Source organism: Haemaphysalis longicornis, unplaced genomic scaffold, assembly GCF_048455015.1.
Source record: "Haemaphysalis longicornis isolate Haplotype H1 unplaced genomic scaffold, Haemaphysalis longicornis Haplotype H1 scaffold_5, whole genome shotgun sequence".
NCBI classification, from domain to species: Eukaryota; Metazoa; Arthropoda; class Arachnida; order Ixodida; family Ixodidae; genus Haemaphysalis; species Haemaphysalis longicornis.
Genome location: NW_027526385.1, coordinates 129,425,391 through 129,450,388, shown reverse-complemented (window position 1 = coordinate 129,450,388; position 24,998 = coordinate 129,425,391). Strand labels below are relative to the sequence as shown.

Sequence of the window (24,998 nt, the reverse complement as noted above, 5' to 3'; positions counted from 1 at the left end):
CAATGTCATTATTGATCCGGGGATTACCACATCAAGGAGTGCCCTAGCCGCGTCATTTAGCAAATTCCTTGATTAGTGCCATGCAACAGGCGTAACATTATTGCTCGGGCACTCTTAGGGACGATCACTCGATGGCCCCAGTAGACACGCCCATAACTTCCTCTTATCTCAGCCTTCCGGTTGAAGTAAGGCATCAAGTGCTGGTCCTAAGGAGGCCCCAAATTCTTGGGCCACCCCTCCTGCTACCATTTGGGCACCTTTGCTAAATCGTCATCGAGCTTCATGAGAGTGTCCAGTTGCTTTGCGGACATAACACCATCATTGAGGGTTTCCGTGAGCAGGACATACTCACCCTTTCCAGTTTCTGCCTGCGTCTCTTGCTGGAAAGTTGCTGACGTGGGGAGCCGGCTGAGACCATCTGCTGCAACGTTAGCTTTCGCGGGCTGGTGTTGGATGACGTAATCGTATGCGCTTAGCAGCAGGGCATATCGCTGGATTTGCGAAGCGGCCATCACGGGTACTGGTCTGTCTGTTAAAAACAGTCCCACAAGCACCTTATAGTCCGTCATCAATGCTAAAGTATTGCCGAGTAAGTATTGTCGAAATTTTGATGCACCGAACACAATTGCCATGGGTTTACGCTCCAGATGCGAGTTATTTTTCTCAGCTTCCATCAATAACCGGGAACGGAACCCTGTGGGCCGAAGTACCCCGCTCCCGACATCGTGTGAAAGCATTGCGCCGATTCTGTCCGAGGAGCCATCGTATTCCAGGACTAGCGGCCTGTGTGGGTCAAAATTCGCCGAAAAATCAGCGGGTTTGAGAAGGTCTTTCACATTGATGAATGACTATTGTTGATTGGTACCCCACTCCCACTTAGCTTCCTTACGGAGTTGTTGATATAGGGGCGCCATGGCGGTCTATGCGTTGGGAGAAACTTGTGCTAGTACGTTACCATGCAAAGGTACGGCCTTAATTCTGCGGGCGTCCGCGGTGCCTGAATCTCAAGGATGGCGTCTATGTTTTCCATCTTTGGTTGAAGACCTCGAGCGCTACTTCGACGTCCGAAAAAATCTGCCTCTGGTTGGTGGAACATGCACTTGTCTGCGTTCAAGCGCACGCTATATTCCCGGAAAGGCATCAATACTGCACGTAGTGTGGTGCAGTCATTGCGTTTCTCAGCCACGTCGTCTAGGTATACCTGAACACATAAAAGCCCATGCGAAATGGTCTCCATACGACGTTGGAACACGGCCGCCGCGAACACCACTCCGAAAGGCAGGCGAGTGAAGCTGAAAAGTTCCTTCGGCGTGTTTATGGTCGTGAGTAGCATGGCTTCCTCGTCCAACGGAAGCTGGTTGTACGCCTCCCGCAAGTGTATCATGGAAAAAAATTCACTGCCGTTTATTGTGGCCAGGACATCCTCAACCCGTGGAAAAGGATATTGCTCAGTGTTACAGGCTTTGTTTACAGTTAGTTCAAAATAGCCGCAAAAGCGGATGCAGCCATTCCGCTTCACCACCGGTACCACTGGCGCGGCAAACTTCGAATCAGGCACCGGGATAATAATACTCGCTCCCGAAAGGCGGTCAAGTTCCGTGTCGACCTTTGGACGAAAAGCATAAGGAACTTCACGTGCTTCCCAAAAATTCGGCACCACGTGTTATCACGTCTCGAAGTGTACCAGAGGCCCTCCTATAAGATTTGAACCTGGCGCGAACACATCAGCGAATTCTGTTATCAACTTGTCCCCGTTAATCCCGTGAGCACCGACTAACGGCAGTTGCGCACTTGACGTGTTCATGTTCATGACCGGTGCCTCGAGCATGTGGAACGCTTGAATCAGGTCGCGTCCGCAGAGGGTGGGGCCGGAGCAACCAAGGACTTTGAAAGTTCCATCCGCCGACATGTTTCCGCAGGAAAGCTTGAGCTTAAGTTGTCCCAGAACTGGAAGCCGTCCCATGAAGCAGGTCAGTTTAAATGGCAAACCACGCAGCTTGGGCCATACTGATTTGTTCCGCTCATATGTGGGCCACGTGATTACCGAAACCGCTGAGCCTGTGTCGGCCTGCATGTCGACTGAAACCCCATCACAAACCAAGGTGCGCACGATCAATTGCGTAATGCCGACGCGGCCGATATGACTGTTCGCTCCCTCTAGCGCGAACACACCATCCGTGCCCATGTCTTCCTCCCGCGACGACAAGGCATACTTTTGGCGCAACGGTGGCACCACCCCGAAACAACTCCCACGGCGGCTACAGGCTTGGACGACATGGCCTCGTTGTCTGCGCCTGAAGCATGACGCCGAGCGAAAGTGGCAATACTCGGGTCCGTGCCCTTTTGCTCCGCAGTGGTTGCACGCAACAATCTGTGGCCGGCTTCTTGGGCGATAGGACTTGCCTCCCAGCATATGCATACTTCTCTCAGCGACGGGGCTTCCTATCTCTTGCGCGTTGGCTTCGGCCATTTCGGCGGATATTGCAATTTCTTCCGCTTCGCTCATCGTCAGCTGTGGTTTCGCAGTAGCTGCTGACGCACTCCTGCGCTATTCAGTCCACACACGATGCGATCTCGTAGCATTCTATCCAACGATGTGCCAAAATTGCAGGTGTCCGCTATCTGTCGAATCGCCACGATAAAATCCTTGACCAGTTTGCCGGGCAGCTGGTTACTGGTCAAGAACTTATAAGAATGTGCTGTATCATTCAGTTGCGGCGAAAAGTGCTGTTTAATCAAGGCTACGACTTGTGGGCACGACAGTTCATTCACCTTAACCGGGGCACAACGTCCGCTCAGTACGTCAACGGTGTGGGTGGGCAGTGCACTTACCAGCAGGGCCCGCGTTTTTATAGTCTCCGTGGTGCCATTTCTCTCAAAGAGAGCTTCCAGCCGTACCTGGTAAGCGAGCCACTTGTCGCTCGTCACGTCGAACTGCGGCGGGCTTCCCTATCCTCCCGTGGTTGCGGCGGTCCTGACGGACTCAGTTGACGACCCGTTTTCATCCCATCCTCGTCGCCACTGAAACGAACACGCCGGGGCTGTGTTTGGGCCAAGACCAAGCGTTTATTGTGATAGCGCAGTTTTATGTACCGTTGTGCGAGAGGGGTTAACATGGAGAGAAGGAGCAGCGGTGATAACGGCGGCTTCGGCTGGCGTGACGTCACACATACATCAGTATACTTTTCAAACCTCTCTGTATATCATTGCGAGACCACACCTCAACCACATCTTGACATTCGGCCTAGCCAGTGCAGTGAAGCATTCGCTATCAACTAGGGTTACCTAAAGTTAAACCACAGCCATTTTTTGGTTTGTTCCATTACCGCTGTATTAAGCCTGGGGGGGAAACCTTACTGCCGGCCTGCACGTGGCCCCCCCCGCCGGCGGACTGGGCTGTGTCGGTCGGTTTCGGCTGTCCTGCTTTGGTCCGTCGCAATGGCAGGAGTCAGTGGTGTACCAGGCCCACTGTATTGGGTATTCAACGCCCAAGGGAGCTTGAGCAACTCCCAGGTATTCTGAGGGCAAGTACCTTCCAAGAACACCGATGCGTGATGCGGACGCAGGCCCGGACAGCCTGGGTGGCTACCGAGGTTGGTGCTTGGAATGGAAATTCGAACAAAATTAGCGGTCGCAAATTTCTGTGGATCAACTATGATTCTCTTTGGCCGGGGGCGGTAACGCGCCCCTGTAATCCAGTGTGGTGGAGGCCGGGGGGTCAATGTTGCGAAGTGCAACTGCACCAAGCGGTACAGTTTGTGTTATAGTGGCGCACGGTTGCTGAAGCAATGTGAGCGCTACTATGAGGCCGGGGTGTAGCGAGCCCCTGTAACCGCAGCTAGGAAGGGGCCTATAAACACGAACCGATCTGCTCGCCGAGGGAGGTGACGGGCCCTTGTAACCCAAGTCATAGGGGTACACGCGGTACAGTTCGTTTTATCGTGCCATGCTGAAGCATGGGTACACACAATGAGGCCGGGGGTGTAGCGAACCTCTGTAACCGGAGCATGGAAGGGGCCTTTAATGCGAACTGGTCTGCTGACCGAGGGAACTTGATGAGCCCTTGTAACCTTCAGTCTTGGGGGCGAGTGTGCAGAGCCACAGGGAGTTCCTCAGAGGATCCCTTGTATCCCGAAAGATGGTATTCTGGAGCGACTATGACTCTCTTGGCTAGGGGAAGTAGCGAGCCCCTGTAATCCAGTGTGGGAGGAGGCCAAAGGCTGGGGGTGGTAACGCGCCCCTGTAATCCAGCGTGAGAGGAAGCCAGCGGGTCAATGTTGCAACGTAATCACTGCGCTCAAGCGGTACAGTTCGTACGTAGTGTTGGCGTACCATTGCTGAAGCAATGGGTAGACCACTACCGAGCCGGGGGCGTGCACACCCCTGTAACCATAGCTTGGGGCTCGTTCTTTGGAACTTGCGAACTGGTCTGCAGGCCGGGGGTTGTGACAAACCCTTGTAACCTAATGTCATAGGGGCCAGAGCGTGGAAGTACGGTAATTCCAGCAGACCTCCTCGAGGAATCGGGGGGGCCGCACAATCCCTGCCCTGGGAGCGTGCAAAACGGCCGCCACTGCGGAGGTTCCTGGTCAACTGGAATCAGGTCCTACGCGGAGGTCGGGCGGTCGGGTGTCGACCCGGCACTTGGTGATGCGATTGAAGCAGGAAAGCGGACCGAGATCGATCAACTATGACTTCCTTTGGCTGGGGGAAAATGGCGAACCCCTGTAATCCAGCGTGGGAGGAGGCCGGGGAGTCAAGTTGCGAAAGTAGCAAGTGCTGCAAGCGTGAAGTCGTGCATTGGGAATACCGAGTAAATTCGGGAAACCTTGCAGGCCGGGGGACTGGCGACCCTTGTAACCGCAAGCTTTGGCGGGGCCAGCGACCTGATCGCTATAAGTCGGGAGGAGTGACCTCGCTCCTGTAACCACATGTCAGGGGGCCAGATGTTGTACAATCCGTATGAGGCTGGGGGGGGTCGCGCCCCCCTGTAACCTTGCTGCGAGGGGCCTATAGATTGATCTTCTCTGGCTCCCACGGGGGACGTGCTACCACGAGCTACTGGGTGTTCCGCAAGGGGAAAATGAGGAAAGGTGAAGTGAGTACACCGACCACCGGGGAACCTCTCCTGGCTTAGTAACGGCTAGTAGGCCCGGACCGATCTCCTCTGCTGAGCCGCCCAGCCCAAGCGTGCAAGGCAAAGCCAAGAGGCTCTTGTTCCTATGAGCGACAGAGTAGGCAAAGAGGAGGACATAAGAAAAGGGCTAGCAGAACAGCCCTTGCGATCGCGGCCAACTATGACTTTCTTTGGCTGGGGGAAAATGGCGAGCCCCTGTAATCCAGCGTGGGAGGAGGCCTGGGAGTCAAGTTGTGCAAGTAGCAAGTGATGCAAGCGTGAAGTCGTGCATTGGGAATACCGAGTAAATTCGGGAAACCTTGCAGGCCGGGGGACTGGCGACCCTTGTAACCGCAAGCTTTGGCGGGGCCAGCGACCTGATCGCTATAAGTCGGGGGGAGTGACCTCGCCCCTGTAACCACATGTCAGGGGGCCAGATGTTGTACAATCCGTATGAGGCTGGGGGGGGTCGCGCCCCCCTGTAACCTTGCTGTGAGGGGCCTATAGATTGATCTTCTCTGGCTCCCACGGGGGACATGCTACCACGAGCTACGTGCGATTGGGGGCGGAACAGCCCTTGCGAACGCTACCAACTATGACTTTCTTTGGCTGGGGGAAAATGGCGAGCCCCTGTAATCCAGCGTGGGAGGAGGCGAGGGAGTCAAGTTGTGAAAGTGACGTTCGCATACAAACTTCCGGTGTCCGGAGACCGTGAAAAGCAGGTGTTGCAAGTACCCGTGTATAGTGGAAAGCTTCATTGGTGATTCATGAGTACCTGTGCGGGACAGTTGATCGAGGACGTTAGTACGCATTGGCCGCAGATCTGGGGGTCGGGAAGGACCTGACCGTCGCCACTAAATAGGGTACTTCCTGTCTCCGACAGTTGGGGCCCAGTTATCGGACCCTATGGGTGAGCGGTAACCCGTGGCAGGGACCGCATATTTGGCAATTGGCACTGTCTGATGCCCTCGCTGAGCAATCAGTCTTGGAAAAGAGTCAGACGAAAGGATTGGAGCAAAATTGCTTCCCTCATTCCCGCCCTTTTCCCATAACCCAAACCCGATGCCCAAGTTCCCGTTCCCAGCAACCCACCCTATCCGGCTTTTTCCTAGGGAGGACAAGAGGGGTCCTCCCGGGCCCGCTCCCCTGGTGGTGGGTCGCAAGAAAGTCTTTCCCTTTAATTTCTCTCCACCTTCGTGTGGACAAAAATCTCTTTGCCGGTTGGCCCTATTTTTGTACTGTTGCAATTGGGTATAACCGGTTGTACTTCGTGTGGTACCGGGGAGCTATTGAAGGCTCCATTTACTCGATGTATTAAGCCTGTGATAATAAAAATAGCCTCAGTAATCCAGTGGAGAAGGGTCGGTTTTGAAACGAATGCCCAGGTGTTCGAAAAAGAGGATTGTTATAATTTTACAAGACCCTTGATTTTTTTAGTTTAAAATGTTTCGTTACCTTAAAGCTTCGAATTCTTTTGGGTAATAGAAGTGGTTTAGATTTCTTTTCAGGTCGATGTAGATAGCGGGCAGTATATCAACAGCATAACTTGAGAATTTACGTCGCGATGGAATTGCCGGGCATGTACTAATCCGGGAACCAAAACTGGCTCCCGGTTATTTGTGCTGATGAGGGTGACGCGTTCATTCGCAGCCAGGCTTCATGCTCTTACCGATGACATGGTCGTTTTTTTGGTGGGAAATTTTCGCGTGGACGTCTCACGACCCGATACATCACGACAGCTACTCTGTCGTCGAGTATTTTGGTTGGTCAGTTACGCGGACAGTCGGAAGACAACGACGTGGGATGGAGACGGACTGCGGATGTTACTTTGCTAGAATAAAACTTTAGCCCCTCCCGTTGCATTGACCTCATTAGAAAGGAATATTGGCGAACTGTTAAAAACAAGCCAACCGGTTTCATGGACTATTTGTACTGCGCCTTGAAAGGGCAGCGAATTTTTTTGTTCTAATCTGTATATCTCGCACGTTTTTTTGCCTTCACAACTTTCTTTCTTAAATAATATTCCGTTTAAAAACAAGCACCGAGAACGCCCGGCCGTTATACCTCGAATATGCTAAAAAGTGTGCGAGATACACGGCCATCTATACAATGAGCTTAGTCTACTTGTTTCGCTGCTGTTTTTTCGGTGACGGAACCCAGCAAAACAACCATTACCTATATTTTTAACGCTCCAGCGTCATGGTGTTCGCATAGTATTGGTATACGTGGTATACATGGTATACATGTTACAATGTATACATTGTATACATGGTAATAATGGTATACATGGTATTCGCTGAAAGGTCTGCAGGCCCTTCCTTCAATTGAAAACACTGGAAAAGGGCTACGAGTAAGCCAGGTGTTCCCGCCCAAGTGCTTTCCGCACGCATCTCGAAGGAGATACCCACCGGCGTGCGTCTGCCCCGTTTCAACCCGATTGGCGGCGTTGTTGTCAAAAGATATATTATTAATCGCACTCACATGATGTGGTTTCGCTCTCGTCATCAAGAAATTCGAGTCACGGGAGAATAAAACCGCGGCTGTGAACGAAAGCGACACAGCGTGTCGGAGGCAGACTGTGCACTCGCCTGCGCAAAGCAATGACGGCACAGGTTTCCGCTAATGCGTGGATCAGTGAGAAAACCCAATAATGCTTTTTAACAAACGTTTTGCTCATGCGCCTATTTAAATAAGCTCGTAGCGCAGAAGCTCATGCACCCGATGCCATCTCCTCAGCCATGGCGTGCTTGCTCTAATCAGTCGGCATAAGTGCTCGACTTTCTAAAGCGCCCTTTGCACAAATCTGTTGAGTGTGGTTTTCTTGTGAAAAAAGGTTTCTGAAAAAGTATTTATGTCGTTGTTCTTCAACTGGGGGCATACCCGTAAGGGGCGATAGTCTTTCAGTAGCATACGCACGCGACATGGTCCACCAAGACGCCCTTGCAGGCGTACTGCAGGTTCCGAAGTTTTTTCTGCTCTGTGAGTTTGTGCGACACTTTTAACGTGCCTACTGATAGCTCGACCATAGGGTGCTGCACGGAACACTGTTTGGTGTGGCAGAATTACTTGGCGTTACATGGGGCACCTTTTAAAACATGAAGCAGCTCTTGCTTTTGCCAGGTGCTGAGCTTTATCGGGTGCCAGCACCGCAAGTACCGCCATTTTGTGGAGCCCTACGTAAAAGTGACACACCATGTGGCGGCGTCACCTTAGCAACACACTCACTTAGCGCCTCACACCCTTTGTGCCTGCATGCGTGCCACGCGGGCGAATTCAAGATATAGAATAATCGCACCCGCAGTGATCAAAACACCGAGGTAATGTGATTAGGCTTGCACTAACCGAAATACATGTCGTATAGTCCCAACCAAACAAGATTCGAAAAAAAAGCTTTACTTTTGAGAAGTGTCTGGTCCTACCCTTAAGAATATATCAAGATTTTTCCACAGGGGCAACACCATTAGAACATGCGTTTTCTTGTAAAGACTTTTAAAGAAACAATCGTTTAATTACCCTCCAGACGGAACAACAAATATGGAAGGGCGTCGTGTCTGGTTAGACCCTGTATAAGTGATTATCATGTGGTAAATATACGCTTCAGGTGTTTTTATAAACAATTCATAGGCAGAGAAATTCTTGCGAAAGGGACACATACACTCATCATCATCATCATCGTCAGCCTATTCAAGTCCGCCGAATGAAGGTGGCCTCTCCCATTCACCTCCAACCGCTCCTGTCCGGCGCTTCTCGGCTCCATAATTTACCCCACAATTTCCTTATTTCACCCTACTATGGGGTGATAGCCTTCCCCTTCTTCAACACCTGTCTCTTGCTATTCGCCCAGCTACACTATTTGTACACCAGTTGTCAGTTAGCCTTATTACGTAGCCAGCCCAAGTCCATTACTGTTTTTTTTTATTTTAACCAGATATCTTACACTCTGGTTTGTTCTCTGATCCAGGTACCCCGTTTCCTGTGCCTGTGTGTTATTCCTAGCTTTATTTGTTTCATATTCCATTGAGCAGACCTAAGTTTGCTTTCTAGTTGTTGATTAAGGCGCCAAGTCTCATCTCCGTATGTCAACAGCAGCAGCATGCACTGCTTTTAGATTTCTTATTTGGACTGACAAAGCTAGCTTATTTCATTATTATCGAGTACTTTCCGTCATCTCCAATACCTAAACACTAGCGACGACAGAAACTAGGTATTTTAAATTGGTGTTTTAAATAGTCGGAGGAGGCTCACCCTAATATTACAGAGTGTCAGATGATTGATGTGCACAATATACATGGAAATGTCTAATCGAGCAGCGACAACCTTAAAGACATCAACGCGGCTAGCCGCAACTATACAAACCTTTTTTCAACTCACACAAGGCACACTCTCCCATTGAAAGCTTGCAACAAATGGTGACATTCTGCATTAACCCCATCTCCTTCCCCCATTCCCCAATAGTTTCAATGGAGCCGGGGTCATGTTCCCGCGGAAAGAGGTGAGTTTGCTTAGCTTGGAGTAACCGTTGTTCTTTTAGTGTCATTGAAGGCTACTTTCCTGCCACGTGTGTGGGCTGCCTGCGTGCTCTCAAAGGCGGCCGTTGGTTCACCTGCCACTCGAGACTACGTTGCCCGGACCAAACAAATGTTAAACTTCATAAACTATCCATTCAACACATTTTACAATCTGCCAAGCATGTTTCTTTCCAGAAGTCGCTAGTTCGCCCCTTTGTACAATGTTGGCTAGCGAAAGCGAACATAGTAGCCTGTCACGAAGTCCAGCCGATATTCCTGACAGATGCAGGCAAATTTACAACGTAGACAAAAAAAACGCATGAAAAAAGGCAGGGTTTACTGGATTGTCAACAAAAAACATCTACATTTCAATACCTCTAGTATATCAGGCCTTTTATAATGTTGAAGTTGTGATAAAATGAAACCTGTATATATCACGTCTTGCAGATAGTATATGAAGTCTTGGGGACATGGCAGTCTTGGTGACTTTGGTTTAACATTTTTTAGTAAAAATAGTACAAAAATGTGCTGTTCACACGAAGTAATTTTTCATTTGAAACAATAATATTGAATGTTAATGATGATTACTTTGCATTATATGAGTGGTATCAGGACCATGGGTCATTACTTATATCCGTATTACTGGAGCCATGCTTTACTTCAGAGGTTTTCACGTATGAACTCTCGATACCTACGCACACCCGCAAGAAATTGTAAGAGGTTCATGTGGTGTTCAACCTAAATTCAATTTTCGCGCGTATTAGATGAGGAAAACCTAGTTCGGGATATCCTTCTCAATCCTTGGTTTGTATACACATTTCTCAAATTTATTTGCCCGTTACACTTACAAATGCGCACTTCAGATAACGTTCTCACTGTATTCAAAAATCGAAACTTAAGACCTTCTCACTGGAGAGCTATTACAATGCTGGGTGTTTTCAATGACAAAGTCGAAATTCTTTTTGTATATTCTGTGTCCTACAGGGAATAATGAAAAAAATAAATTACAAAGATACGACATGTTCTCAGTGGTCACATTTTTTCCATTTTAGATTGATCAAAGACCCCTCTAAAGAGGATAATAATTGCAGTGCTTCAATATCTCACTGCAAGTCTATGCTTTGTCCGACTGTCCCCTTTAGCTTAACAATCAGAACTCTATCAAACCGGCTCTATGTTGTGTTACAGAAGCACCTGAAAACTGATCCCTGTGGTAAGGGCAGTGTTACGTTTATCAGGCTGGCGTAACATCTAGCATCAGTGGTTCTTAGAGCCTGCTTCCTCATACGTGCGCCGAACGAAAAACTCATTTATTGCATGCCACTCTTTAAACAAAGCGAAACATGAATTATAACGAAAACCTACTTACACCATCTTCTCTATAATGGGAGGCTCTTACGCCAATGTGTCCATGGTCACAAGGCCAGAGGACCAGTACTATAATAAACATACAGTGATTATTGCAGCTTAACCTATTGCAAAACACTATGGTCAATGAGCCGATGAGCTTCTGCAGCAGCCCAAATTTGATATAAAATCGACTGCTTTGAAATGTACATAACGTTTTTCGAAATTTCAAAATATGTTCTGATTTTATTTCTGGGAATCTGGTTTTACAACAGACTAAATTCAATGAATAAATCATCGCTGGATCACTGCTAGCCCAAGTGCATTGTGGAACAAGTGATGTAAAACTAATTTCCGTGATTTTTTTCTACACGTTGCACCAAACGTATCTACACAATGCACCAACTGTTTTGGCGGTTATTTGAAATGCGTGATATGATTTTTAGATATATTTACACGACAATGCACCAGGTGCATGTATGTTGCAGGTAAGAAATTATAGGTGTGTGTATCTTAGTTTAAAAAAACATTTTCTTTTCTAAAGCTGTTTGCACACTTCAGGATTTATCACAATAAAGGCAACGTCATTTTATTTGTTGATATTATCATTTTTAGAACAAAGGTTAGAGGAATCTCTTCTGCAGTTTCAACTAATTATATCTAACTGGGCAATCGAGATTTTACTGCTCTGAATTCGAACGAAGAGGGTAAATACTTCAGAGTGCAATGCCTGGCTTTCTGTGTTTTCAGAACAGCGACGTGTCGTGCAATCTTCACTATCGATAATTTGCAGCGACATGTACGATACGTGTTCACCCTTAGTGGTGGTGGTAGGCTTATTTCAGCCATTCTCCATACGTCGTCGTAGAAGCGCTGTACACCGATTTATGACGCACCTAGAAGTCGGGACACAATATAGCAGGGGCCCTCAGGTATGCCGTTCCGAGGAACTAGATCGAAACGGATAACGACCACACTAAACATCAACTAAATATCAACAATATTCCTGCATGCTCATCACTACGTCACACACGTGCTCATCACTAAGTCACATTTCATTAATATTCTCACAGTTTTACTTCCATGCTGTAGTTGTTACAGTAGCCAAGCGCATGACGTTTTCATTCTCATCCGTTTACAAAATAAATGCTGCTTTCGGGCGTGTATGAAGGCGCAAGCGACATTTACTTCAGCTGCTCTGTACCATGCATATAAATAGGCATGCAACGAAACCGGTTCAGTGTACCTTAGAGAAAACGTGTTCATTGCTTGACTGAATAATGCTAAACGGAGTTCAACTACAGTAAACCCAGGAATGAGGGGTAAATTTTATGCGGCTGTCTTATACCTGTTCTGTCTTGCTAATGGTCTTTTCAGTACGGTTTCGAAAACCGTTTAATTTTGGCATGTGATCACCTATCAGTGTGCCGGAATGTGTCTTGCAATTCAGTGCTTTAGGAGGGTTGCCTAGACACCTTAATTTCAACGAGAACGTCTCACAAATATAAAAATGGCCATAAGTCATCCTGCTAGAGCACCACACGTACCAATAAAGATCTAAAGGAGAATGAACTTCTGTCTCGCCCTTTCCCTAACAAAATGTCACAGGAGTTTCCATCTCCGCTCATCCAGTGGCCACCGTAATGGAGGGCCGACGGAAGAGTCTATACATAGAAGCAGCCTAGATGGCAGAAGGCTGTGTAAGAGACAACAGCTTCTGCTGTGCACTATAAATGAAAAAAAAACTGAATAAACCAGCAAAGCAAAATTGACTCAATGGTTCCCGGTATGCCTTAAACATTGCTGTAGTACAAGACTTGGCTGTCATGCAGAATGAACGTTCAGTGGTATTTATTCTCTCGAATGCAAAGCTCTTAATGCGTTAAGACTGCTAAATCGGATGATTGTCGATAAACTTAGAGCCTCCGCACTGTTAACTATGGTAAGAACGGTGGGCTTGGGGTTTTTCCACATGCCGTGTTTCTTCTAAAGGTGGTATTATATTTGTGCTTCCCACCTATGAGAATGTATCTGCAGTCTAGGTGCAAAGGAAACAGTAGATGTACGCAAGAATTTTAGCTTTAGTAGTTTGCGCAGCACCTATACCTGTAGATCGCGTATTATGAAAATATGTTGGGGTTAACTGTAGTTTCTTATGTAATTTTAACTACACTGGTCCAGTATGTTCCTAATTTATATTGATAATTCTGACAATATTTCGAACCATAGGAGCTACTGCCGAGACGTGCACGGTAGCAAAGCTCCTCCTGTGTCTTCTTCGTGCAATCACAAGCTTTTCCTAACAAAACTTATGAGAAGCCCGAAAGCGAAATGTTCGCCCAACCTTCGCTCAAACGGAGTCCAATCCATCTTCTGATATTAAAAGACTGAAACGGCAAACTACGAACAAACCCATGCGACGATTTTCCGCGGGCTAATTAACGGCTGTATGAAGGATCTGAATGCATACCGATACGGGGTTATGAGAAAAATGTATAGCGTGATAGTAGGCTTTCATAATCGATTTCTGTATTGTCGTAAATACAAATGATCGTTTTTTGCAATTTTTAAGTAACTGTGAAAGCACAACAGAAGTCCGGTTTCACGCACGCGTCGTGTTCCCATAGATCTAACCAGAGCATTTTGGTGGACAAGGGGGCGTATGGGGAAATGCTCTAGATTTTTTCACAGGACGCCATCGGTACCACCAAAAATGCTTTCACTTAAATATTTACAATTTGAACACTCCTGTCACGGCCAAGGTAGAAGTGAGGCAGCAGGTTTGCCAATCTGCTAACAACTGGTGAAGTAGTCGTCGCCATTATCATGGGGAATAACGACTCGTGCAAACACAGTTGCTAGAATGGTCGATAGAATTACTGTTTGAGATCACTACCACAGAATCTGTCCAATTCGCCATGCCTCATATATAGCAACAAACGCGGTAAATCGGGAAGAATTACGCAATATCATGAGCCGTTCGTACTCAGGGAAGTTGTGTTTACACAGTTTTGAGCAAGGGTATGAACTTGTATATTGTCTTGGTCGCTGGAGCGCGTGGCAATTGCGACGCACAAATAATTATTGCCTTACCTTTCCGGTTTTATATAAATTACCGTAAATTAATTGCGTAGTGGTGAAGTGCCTTACGAAACTAAGTATCCCTAAAATTTTGACGCGCGTGCCACGCGGTGATGCAGCTGCCACCACAGGAGAGGGAAGGAAACCAACAAGCCACGCAAGAGCTTCAAACGACGACAACCAAACGGTGGTGTGAGAGCGGACATGGCGAGTGTGTGTCGCGAAGAGAGACTCTTGCAGCAATCTTTCAAGGTAAAGCAAGTGCGGACTGAAGTAATGTTAAAAATACACACAAAAAAACGCTCGCCCATGAAACCACGTGGTATAGAATGCACAGTACTTTGAAGCACGCGACGCATCAACATTGTGCTACGGGGTTGATGAGTACCGGCTACCCTGCCTACCGGAGGAAAGTACTCGCGCTCGTGATATTACTAACAAACGTGATTTTTAGTAAGAAATAACCCTAATAAACCTAACGCTGATATTGTGCTGAACACACTGGTTTAGAAATGACATTCAGAGCAAACCAAAAGGTCGTCATTGGCAAATGCTGTGACTGCCATGGTAAAGTTTACCTAATGTTACTGCCGTCTCGAGAAATATTGCCAGCTTAGCGTAGATAAAAAGCTGGGATGTTATTTCTCCGAAAAATGATCATGTTTTGCAAAAGGGCTACAGCAGATGTTAACGCAAATAAATTCTTCATCAACAAGGAGAATTTGGACGACATTTAGAAGAGTTGGGGAAACCAAACTGAAGGTATATACAGTGCTTAGGAGGAAAGAACCCCGAACAACAAAGGATTATTTCCTGAGTGGGTACATCTACTTCAAGGAAGGCGCTGTTCTCTAGGGTACTTGTGGCTTAGTTCGGCAAGAGTAGCTCAGTGCAGTAAGAATCCGTCTTTGTCCTACCGGTCTTTGTATATTTAGCATCAGCTAATGATGGGGGAGAGTTTGCGCCTTTTTCAAGCACCACATTAAACCGGCAGTCGTCGTGGTTTAGAAATTGGGCTGAAGTTTGCGACCTAAGCAGTGCCATTGTTTGCTCATCGAAAGACAAACTCCGGACCTCATTGTTTGAAATTCGTACAGTGTTTTATAACAGCGGAGAGCGGCGTAAAGAACCTTCCGTCATGGCGAAGGTGCTTGGACGGAGGTGCCGGAAGTTTCAGGTATTTATCGGGAAATCTACGTTCTACGTTTTAATCCTTTCACATTACTCTTTCTTAAATTTCTAGCGCACCTTTCTTACCGAAGTTTAATGTCTTAGCAACAAAGGTTTTAGAGATATATTCGTTTTCGTTGTTTTCAGCGATAGGGTGTCCGTCTCGCTCGAGTCCCACCTTACGTCTCGGCAATTAAAACAAACCTAGCTCATGTCGGCTAAATGGCGGCCCCTTGACGGCCATACACGGGTTATCGCGGGGCAGTTCCCATACTTTTTCTAGCTAAATGCGCTGGCTAGTCGCATTTTTCGTAAATTTAGAGGCAAACGTCCAAATATACAGAAACTACTCAGCGTATTCCTCACGGCGAATCCGCTTGTCCAAACTTGCACAATAAGCAAGTACTTCACCGAAGGGGCCTTTATACCGTTAAAACAGGTCAAAAACAGTTCCGTTGCATTAGACAGGCACTTAGACACGAAGAAAGGCTGTGTAATACCAGCGCTGGCCGAGAGACCTTTTAAACAACCCACAGTAACCGCAAGCCTAACCGGTTCTGCCAGTTAGGCTTGTCTTCAATCAAACGAGATTTTTAAGTTTCTTGTGGACATAAAATTTTTACATGCCATTTCTTACCATATATCTTGTCAACCCGGCCTTTACACCAGTCATCTTCATTACATTGCGTTTTACTTCGTTTATTTTTACGAAAATGCTTTACTTTTACTTTCATGTCACTCTCATGAAATAACTTTCGTTAGGCCCTCTTTGCGTTTAGTTGGCCTTGCGTCATTAAAATCAAAACATCATGAATGGGTTCAGCCGGCGGGGTTTAATTTGAAAGGAAAGATATATTTTGCCTGGCAGGGGTCACAGACCTTTGCAAAGCTAAATAATACATTCCGCAGCATCGGGCACTAAGTTACGAAGGAGAAAAACTTGATATACTTTCAGCGCCACGTTACAAACATCCGGCACATACCGGGCTAGGAAAAGAATTGACCCGGTGTGAAACAGGTCGCATCGCTAAATTTTGAATAGTTCAACAATCTCTGGGTGCACAGAGAAGTTCAACCACTCATCGTGACCGCTTGAGCAGAGGCTATCAAGATAGGTAATCGTTTCTTTGTAGAAAATAAGAAGATAGAGCTGTTGCACACCGGGCGTGGTGCCAATATTTACGAAATTTTAAAAGCGCAAGCTTGTTTACCTTTGCGTGTCCCTGCCAAAACGTCACTGTGGTGGCAGGCGCACACGATAAATAGTTTTCCAGGTTATAACAGCGAGGAGCCAAGAACGTCAATAATAGACCTTCAGTGGCCCTTTTGGCCAGCTGTTCTTGAAACTAGCTATTTTTTGTAGCGGTAGACTTGAGCGTAACAGTGCCTTAACTTTGCAACGGCCAGACCTCAGTGGATATCATCAGCAAGCCAGCGTCCACGCCTAATAATTCAAAACCACACTTATAAAATGCAAAACTGACCAATGCTGACTCAATATCAGTGCAGGCGTGCGCGGCAACGTCTTCCGCACGAAACTTGCTCGTTCTGTCTTTTTCTTTCGGCTCTCTGTGCCGAACTCATGCAAATATGAAGTGCTGCCTGCTACGGTATTAAACTTATTCCCGGATAACTAAGAGGCTACTCCAGTAAGGTTCAACCATGCTAGAAGGATTGTAGGGGCATAAACAGCACTCCCTCACTAGAAAAAATTCTCCCCACCTCGGTGTAGTAGTCGCCCGCCCCCTCCCATGACTCACCAACTCAACTCGCGGCCCTCATTCCCCAGGGCTTTATATCACCTGTCCTCGGTGGTGGTCAGGACAGCGATGAAGCCGATGTTGGTATGAATCTCTCGGTCCGGACAGGCCGCCTTTGGAATTTCACCCTGGTAACGTTCAATGGCCGCACGTTGTCTATCTAGGGAACCTTAGCGGTACTTCTCGTTGAGCTCACGGACCCCACAAAGGTTAACAAGCCGATAGGGTATTATAGCTTTAAGTTAAGGTTAAAGGACTGGAGAAGGCTACGTGCGGTTCACTAGCGGGCATATTTTCTGCTACAGGGGACCCGAATAAGAGAAAAAAAAACACGAACGAGATTTTTCTCCCTTAAAGAAGTAGCAGAAAACGCTGATTTTTAGCATTTGCGAGAGGGACGCGGCAATTGTGATCCAGCTAAACAAGCGAGAACCTTCCTCCTTCTAAATTTAATTTATAATAAGGATGGTTGTAGGATATTTGTTAAAATTTTTGAAAGTATTACTGTTTTGTACCCCTAAAAGTGTAACAACTAAACCAGACATGACATTCAAAGCGATACAGTCTCAGCCGTCACTTTCGGAGTGTTGGGCATCGTTTATAACAAACGTTTAACAAGCCTTCTAAGTTCAAAAACATTTGACTTGCTGCGTCCTCACTCGTTGCGGATTGTTTGCATATAGCCATCGCCACAACGCTCAAAAATAAGTAAACGCGCTGATGGAATATGATCCACGTGCACTTCCCTTGCAGGCGACAAGATTATTCTGGCACTTTAGGGGTGGCGAAATTTTCAAACGTGGGAAATATTAAATCGTACAGCCTGAACCATGCAACAGAAACATAATCCGTCTGCAGGGAGCCTCGTGATTAAGAAATCAAGTTATCCGAAAATTACTAAAAACAATGGGCCTCCTCGATTATCAAACCCGGATCGCCCGCGGACTGCCCGACACGCGATCCGGCGCTCGATTTTTCTGTGTATTCCTGTGGGAGTTCCGAACCGTAAGCAGTCCTCGGACTTCCCGCGGACCTTCCAGGACTGGTAAATCGAGGATGCCCAATGTTTCATAAATGAGAGTTTGCGGCCCCTTGGTGCATAAAATTATAAAAACTGTTCTACCACGTGCGACTGCAGTTGTGATAATAAATTAGGTGCATGCTCTAAAAACGACAATAAACTGTACCTAAACATTAAGTGGCGTAAAGGTTCAGTTATATTTTAGATAGCTTTTGTAGCATCAGAAACATAAATTGTTCACAATCTGCCGCCACGAAGTCGTACACTAGGAAGAATTCCAGTGAATTGTGCTAAAGTAAGTTTTAGATTTATTCCACGTCATGCCTAAGAATAAGTGTGCTATTTACCTCGAGATCATGGCACTAAAGAGGACAGCTCACCTCTAGTTTTCTAAATTTTAAGTAGGATGATCATCTGAAAATAACAGTGAGTCGCAGGAAATATTGTTTATGGAAAAAAACGTTTTGGAGGGGGGGGGGTAGCTGTACTATAATTAGAGATTTTATATTCAGAATATATTTACGAGCCGTAAAGGGGCTTCCTTGAAGCATTGATTGATAGATTGCGGTGCTTAACAATCAGACGCAACGCAGGCGACAAGGCGCGCTGTAGTGGAGGGCTCCAAATTAATTTTTGCCAAATGGGGGTCTTTAACGTGCGCCGAAATGTCATACATATGGGTGTTCCTGCTTTTCGTCTCCATCAGAAACGCGGCCGCCACCGCCCCCGGGAATTGTACCCGCGTCCTCGTGCTACGAAAGCACAACGCCTTAGCCACTGTGCCAACATGGCGGGTGCGCACTTGAAGTAATAGCGGAAGGAATTTATAGAGACAATTGGTGTTAAAATTAGGGTGCGTGGACTGCTACAGTCTGACAGTTTCCCCACAGAGAAATCTTGATTCTTATCAACTACATTACCACTCGTATACTTAAATATGTTCACAAGCGAGTTGTGTTAGTTGAAAGATATAGTTTTGCCACAACGATAGCTAAACGTATCAGAATTAGTGTTCAGTGTAGGAATTAATGGTTCATTGTATGGAAATACGTCGTCAACTTGTGAAACGTAGCGTTGAAAAATGTAACTTTCAAGTAATCTTTCTTTAGCTTTTCAAATAGAGCAAGTTGTGGTGCTGTACATTAAAGCATCTGCCTTTGTAAATGTGACATTCAGTGAACAATTCACACGCCATATGTTTTTCTTTGCTATGGAGACACCTAAAATATTTCACAGCTCACATCTTGACTGTCGAGTTTCTTTTTTCAACCCCCTGAAACTTGTAAAATTCATTTTGGGTTTGAAATGGTTTTCCGGGGGCATTCATGCGAAAGCGTTTTCTTAGGGTTTTTTATTGTGTGCTGAATTTTGATTTCCAACAGGTACTAAAATAAAATAAGACGTTCTTTGAGTCATTACTGAAATCGGTCCAATCGGAAGACATGAATACACCCACCTCAACACTTTTCCACATAGATTGCAACAAAAGAGGTATTATTTAGGTTCATTGTGTTTCACCTGCACATGTGAAGATGGTTGTCAATCACTGAATTGTAAAATAGGGCCCAAAAGTAACCATAGTGTTATAACGTTAGGTTGGCGAAAAGGATCTTTAAGACGGAGGGTGCACGGCATTAGAACGAACAGTGATTTGGAAGTATCCAACAGCCTGAACTCCTGGAGCGTACTCGCCGTTGCGACATTAGCAGCCGTTATATGGTACCTGCCCGGCGTTTCCTATCATTACCACCCTTCGCAGCTATTCCAAGAGGCCCTGGAAGATTTTTCTTGAAACAGAACCCGAACAACAAACTGTACAGTTCAATACATGATCCGTTTTAAGTGCGAATGCACTTTATAAGCGACCCCAAACCATCCACCGCCGGCGGCGGCGGCGGCGTCGGCGGCGTCCGCAGTGCTCTTCAAAGAAGAAACAGCATCCGGCGCCAGGTTTCGATCCGAGAACTTTGCGGCCGCAGCGCGACGCTCTACCGACCAAGCTACGGACACGACGGTGATATCAGTGTTAGACGCGCCTTATATCTTTAACGCATTCAAACTACGTCGTCAGCGGCGTGCGTTGGCGACTCAGCGGCGTTATAGCGGCTTGATAACTGCGTGGTGTACACGTGATACTACAAACCCGATGGAAGAGATGGAAGAGAAGGCGGCGAGGCGGTTGGCTGCGGGGGCCGAGCGCAAGCGCCGCAAGCGGGCCGACAACCGTGCATTCGCACTTTCACATTCTCCCCCTCGGGGAAATGCGGGGGAATTTTTTTATTCAAACGTGTGTAAAGGTAATCGCCCAAATGAACATTTTTTTGTTCAAATTCACTTGTAGAGGGCTGTGGACATTCTCAAAATTCTACATTTTCGTCTTTATCTTTACATTTATTTTTACACAGAAAGGGTTCGCGTGTGCTCCTACAACGTACTCTTGCATTTGCATTTCGTTAGCGCTCCCCTTAACCTAATATTTGGGGAGCAAATGTTTTTCAAGTCAATTATTACTTTATTATTTCAAATATTTATAGGCTTGTCTTCGAAGTGTACTGTCGAGCGTAATTATTTCCGTTCGTTATTTGTTTCCTCTAAATAAAGCTACTGCGCTGACAGGGTTATTACAAGTAACTGGGATGATATTCAGAGGCGTTTCATCTTTCGTTATTGGAGTAAAAAGATTTGGCTTTTTCTTACAATTCATTTTTTGTTTTATACCTATCATTATTTCTTTACTTCTGCTCTTATAACCAGAGCGGCAAAATTAACAGTTTTGTTAGATTCGGCCAATGCGGATATTTTTTTCTGGCTTGCAGGAGGCGTGAGGTAAAAAATACGAACCGCTCAAGAAATATCGCAAAGTATATAAAAGAACACTGAAAAATGTTTTCTGTGCAAGCTTTCGTATTATTCTGTATTTCTCAGTGTAGCAGATGTACGCAAAAACATTTGTTTGGGCTGACAGACCACCACAAGGTTTTTGTGAAACCTAGCTATGCGGCATGAAAAAGAAACGCCCTTTATGCAGAATAAAAGTAGAGAAAAAAGTTATTTACGCAGCTTTTCTTTTTAAAATTGTTTACACTAAACGAAAAACTAAGGCCGCCGAATGTAAAAAAGTTTGACCAATAACGTGCGGAGCTAAGCAATGTATTGTAGGTTACCGATGATGGCAGTGCCGCTGGCAGCATTGCGTCATTATAGGGCTGTTCTTCTGAAGAAAACTGAACCGGAAACAACGGGGCTCATAATCAAAGGTAACAATTACTCCGGCAAGTTCAGGCACCATTAGTAATAAAGCGCTTTGTAATGTCGCTACTTTTTTCACATCTACCACAGTAGTGTAAAGATCCGTATAAGGAGAGTGACGTCAAAAAATATTTATATACTGTAGATTGACTGCCCCTTCGAAGACGTTTACGTGTATGCATATTTTTAAATAAGGAATTATGAAAACATTTACCTAAATTGCAGCACTTGTCGATAGTAACAGCAGCTGTCTCTACGGTACACAGTATGTGTAATCGCGGCTAAAGTAGAGCCTATAAATTCAATGACGCATGCAATTTCACTAAACACTAACTGTAGTTTCTGTATGCTGGAAGTGACATGTTTTGAGTGTCCTCCAATTAAATTCTTGATTCTCAACCAATTTTCTCTGGACGCGAAGAGATAATCAAAGCCACTTCCCCAATAATAATTTGTGCCCAAAGATAAATTTTATACAGTTTGGTTCACAAGCGTGGTGATTTATTGTTCTGCCACAACTACAATCGAACAAACTTTAACCTTTACCTTAAACGTTATTCGTCAAACTCTTCAAGTCAGCACTACAATCGAGGAAATAACTAGTATATTTTGTTCGCAAATACTGCATCTTGTTCGGAGTTCATACAACAGAAAGAAAATTCATTATTGGTTCACAGAATTAGGAGGATAATGAGCAGCGTTGGAGTCTGGCCGTCCTTCGGCCATGCTTATGTCTACGAGCGGTCATAGGAACGATTAGTGCATAAGTAGGATGACCAGACGTCCCATTTCTTGCCGGGACAGTCCCGTTTTTGAGATCCGTTGAGGCCATGCTGACTTTTTTTACCAGTAAAAAATCCAGTCCCGTTTTCGTAGGCCTGCATGGTTTCAAAATACTTGGAAAGCAAGTAATAGAACCATAAGTGTGCTGACTCGCTACAAGTATAATTTACTAAGAATACCCTAAATATTTCAAAATATTTAACAAGTCAGTAATATTTGGATGTACGCAAACCGAAGAATGCTTTAAAGAGTTTTCCCCAAGACTGCTTTGATAAGGCACAACTTCTCTAGTGACCATTGTCAAGCAAATCATTGCACTCTCTGCCGTTGTCAAGAGTTTACAACTTTTCAGGTATTTTCAGTAAACGCCTTCAGAGATGACAACAGGTATGCTCGCGGAGCTGAGATCTCTCGATGCGCTGAACGGGTGCTGTATTTTCCCAGAACCATGGTTGTAGTTGAGCACCCGCCGCGGTGGCTCAGTGGCTAAGGTGTTGCGCTGCTGAGCACGAGGTCGCGGGTTCTATTCCCGGCCGCGGCGGCCGCTTTTCTGATGGAGGCGAAAAGCAAAAACGCCCGTGTGTACGAGATTTTGGTGCACGTTAAAGATCCCCAGGTGGTCAAAATTAATCCGGAGCCCTTCACTACGGCGCGCCTCATCGCCTGCGTTGCGTCGGCGCGTTAAACACTTCAATCAATCAATGACCGGTTGTAGTTGAGCGCAGTTTTTTCCAATGTGCACTCGACGTGGACATAAAACTGCTGCCACAATGTATACAGTTTTACTTGTGCGACTGAGCTTTGTACAACTGTGGAGTATTTTACAATTTTAGCCTTGCATGATCAAAAAATCCTGACCATCTCCACTAAGGTGAGATATAGCAGAGGCGAAGCGTGCAGTGCATAACTGTATTCAAAGACTGCAACTCTCCCTTGTCGCTCGGTACGCAATGATATAGGCGACATCCCAAGTACGAAGACAGAGAAAAAGTGAAATTCAAAGCGGAGAACTGCAAGTTTTATAATTAAAGCTAGTACGGAGCGAAACAGAAGCAAGCGAGCTAGCGCAAACGAAAAATTGGTGTCCCGGTGTGTTCAATCAGTTCGTGTTTGCCCATGGAGATGAAACTTTCTAGCCCAAGTTGTTGCAAAACGTGTGATCCGGTGCTTTAACATCGTGAACATTTGGGAATACGTCGACATGAGACGACGACGACACGAGACACCGACACTTCGAGCCCCTAAGGTGCTTCGTACCTCAAGGAAAATCGTCGGCAAGATACGCCTAGGAAGGACCTGAAACGGGACCTTTAAAAAGAATGACGTAATTAAAATGTGAGTGTCCCTGTTCCCGTGGCCTGAATTAGGGCTGCTAAAAGTGCAAAATGTTACCTTTTAAATTAAACCACTTCTCGCAATTAAGAGGCTTCTTCATATCTCAACGTTTTGGCCTTAGCACGCTTCCCACCATCCCTCCTGCTCTGAGGTGTCCCACTTTCAAACTCGAGCATATGGTCACCCTATGCATAAGGCATTACCCGATGGTGTCTGCGCTACCCTAGGGTATTCAGTTATACGTGGTCGCCAGTTCGAGGTCATCGCAATATATACAAATTAGGAAGATGGTCTCCGTTTGGCTATACAAAGAATTCTTGCCCTAGCGTGCCTCATAGCTCTGTGGATAGCTTTTTGGCGTTTTGGGTGTCTTTATGCTTGGGCTTGGATCAATTCATGGCCTGCGTTGGCTCTCAAATTAGTAACATGATTCTTTGGGGAGAAAGTCCTGATTATGCTTTTGTTTTTATGGTTTATTGAGCGTATTGCAAAGTTCCCACAGGACCGTTGAAAGCCCAATTGGCGTTTTTATTGCGTTCATTTAGCACATGTTTTAAATTCGGCAGGAATGTTAAGGTAAAAATAACTTTTCAGATGTCATTTATTTATGAAGGAAAATGTTGCACTGTAGTAATCCTCTTAGGAGGATATCGTTCATACAGAATGTGCTAATACCAACACCGCTTAGGAAGGCTTTCTGATAACTTCCTTGTGACAGTCGAGACTTGTATTAAAACAAGAGAACAGCGAACGGACCAACAAGGGTATTCGTAAAACATTCATACATAAATATTACATTGTGTGTACGGCCGCATAACCTAGACTCACAACTATCGCAGCATTCCTCACAAGTTCTAAACACGGTGTCTGATTGCTACTTACCTTATAAAGGTCATTTAACCTTAATTGTACATTTATCTGTGTCGTGGATAATATACAAGCACACACGCTGTCTCTTAAACAGTAGGTAACTGATTATGAACCGCGGAGAGTGAAAGTTGCGGTTTCGTTGAGTTGGAAGTTTTTTCTAGAATACATTGCGAACAACCCGCTAATTGTATCTTGGTGTTAAAATAAGCACCAAAAGAAACGATTATGGGGAACTTCAATTTCTCACAGAAAATTTGGTTCACCCTGCACAAACGGTTACAGGCTATTAGTTTATGAATTGTCTCAGCATTCTACTTCTGTTGAATTCAGGTGGCTGTCAGTGTCACAGTAGTTTAACAGCAGAAACCGAAAGTGTGTTAAAACAGGCATCTCTTTGGACACTTACGGAGAATAACGCCAACGAAGACGCACAATTGGTAGCGTTCCATTCTTGGCTTCTTCTATTTCTGTGCTGCCAACGCTACGCACTGACTTTTATAGGTGTGCCGATGCCCGGCTGACGTAGAATGCATTCCCTCGTGAGTATGTGTGAGCGAGGGAGTCAGTATCTTGATTGAGTATCTTGGCATTTGCAATATTCTCGTGTTTAAACATGCCATCGGCGGTCATCTGCCTCTCTCTTCAGATAATGAGTAGCATTCTCTTTGAAATGCTTTGTGACAGGTGAACGATTTAGTGGCTTCTAAATTCGACGCTGTCCATTTTTTGAAATTTCCAATGGTTTTGAATTCAAGGGC

At 45.9% G+C, this 24,998-nt stretch overlaps 1 long non-coding RNA gene and 1 pseudogene across 1 annotated transcript in view; both read right to left on the bottom strand.

The window, feature by feature from the left end:
- LOC144139397 (uncharacterized) overlaps window positions 1-24,725 on the bottom strand; it is a 44,939-nt gene extending 20,214 nt beyond the window's left edge. The window contains exons 1-2 of the long non-coding RNA XR_013316183.1: window positions 24,647-24,725; window positions 10,994-11,061 (exon numbers count right to left, since the gene is read on the bottom strand). This is a non-coding gene — a long non-coding RNA (uncharacterized LOC144139397). The remainder of the gene's footprint in view (window positions 1-10,993; window positions 11,062-24,646) is intronic.
- On the bottom strand, window positions 1,667-6,794 carry LOC144138954 (uncharacterized; annotated as a pseudogene).
- Window positions 24,726-24,998: the final 273 nt, after the last annotated feature.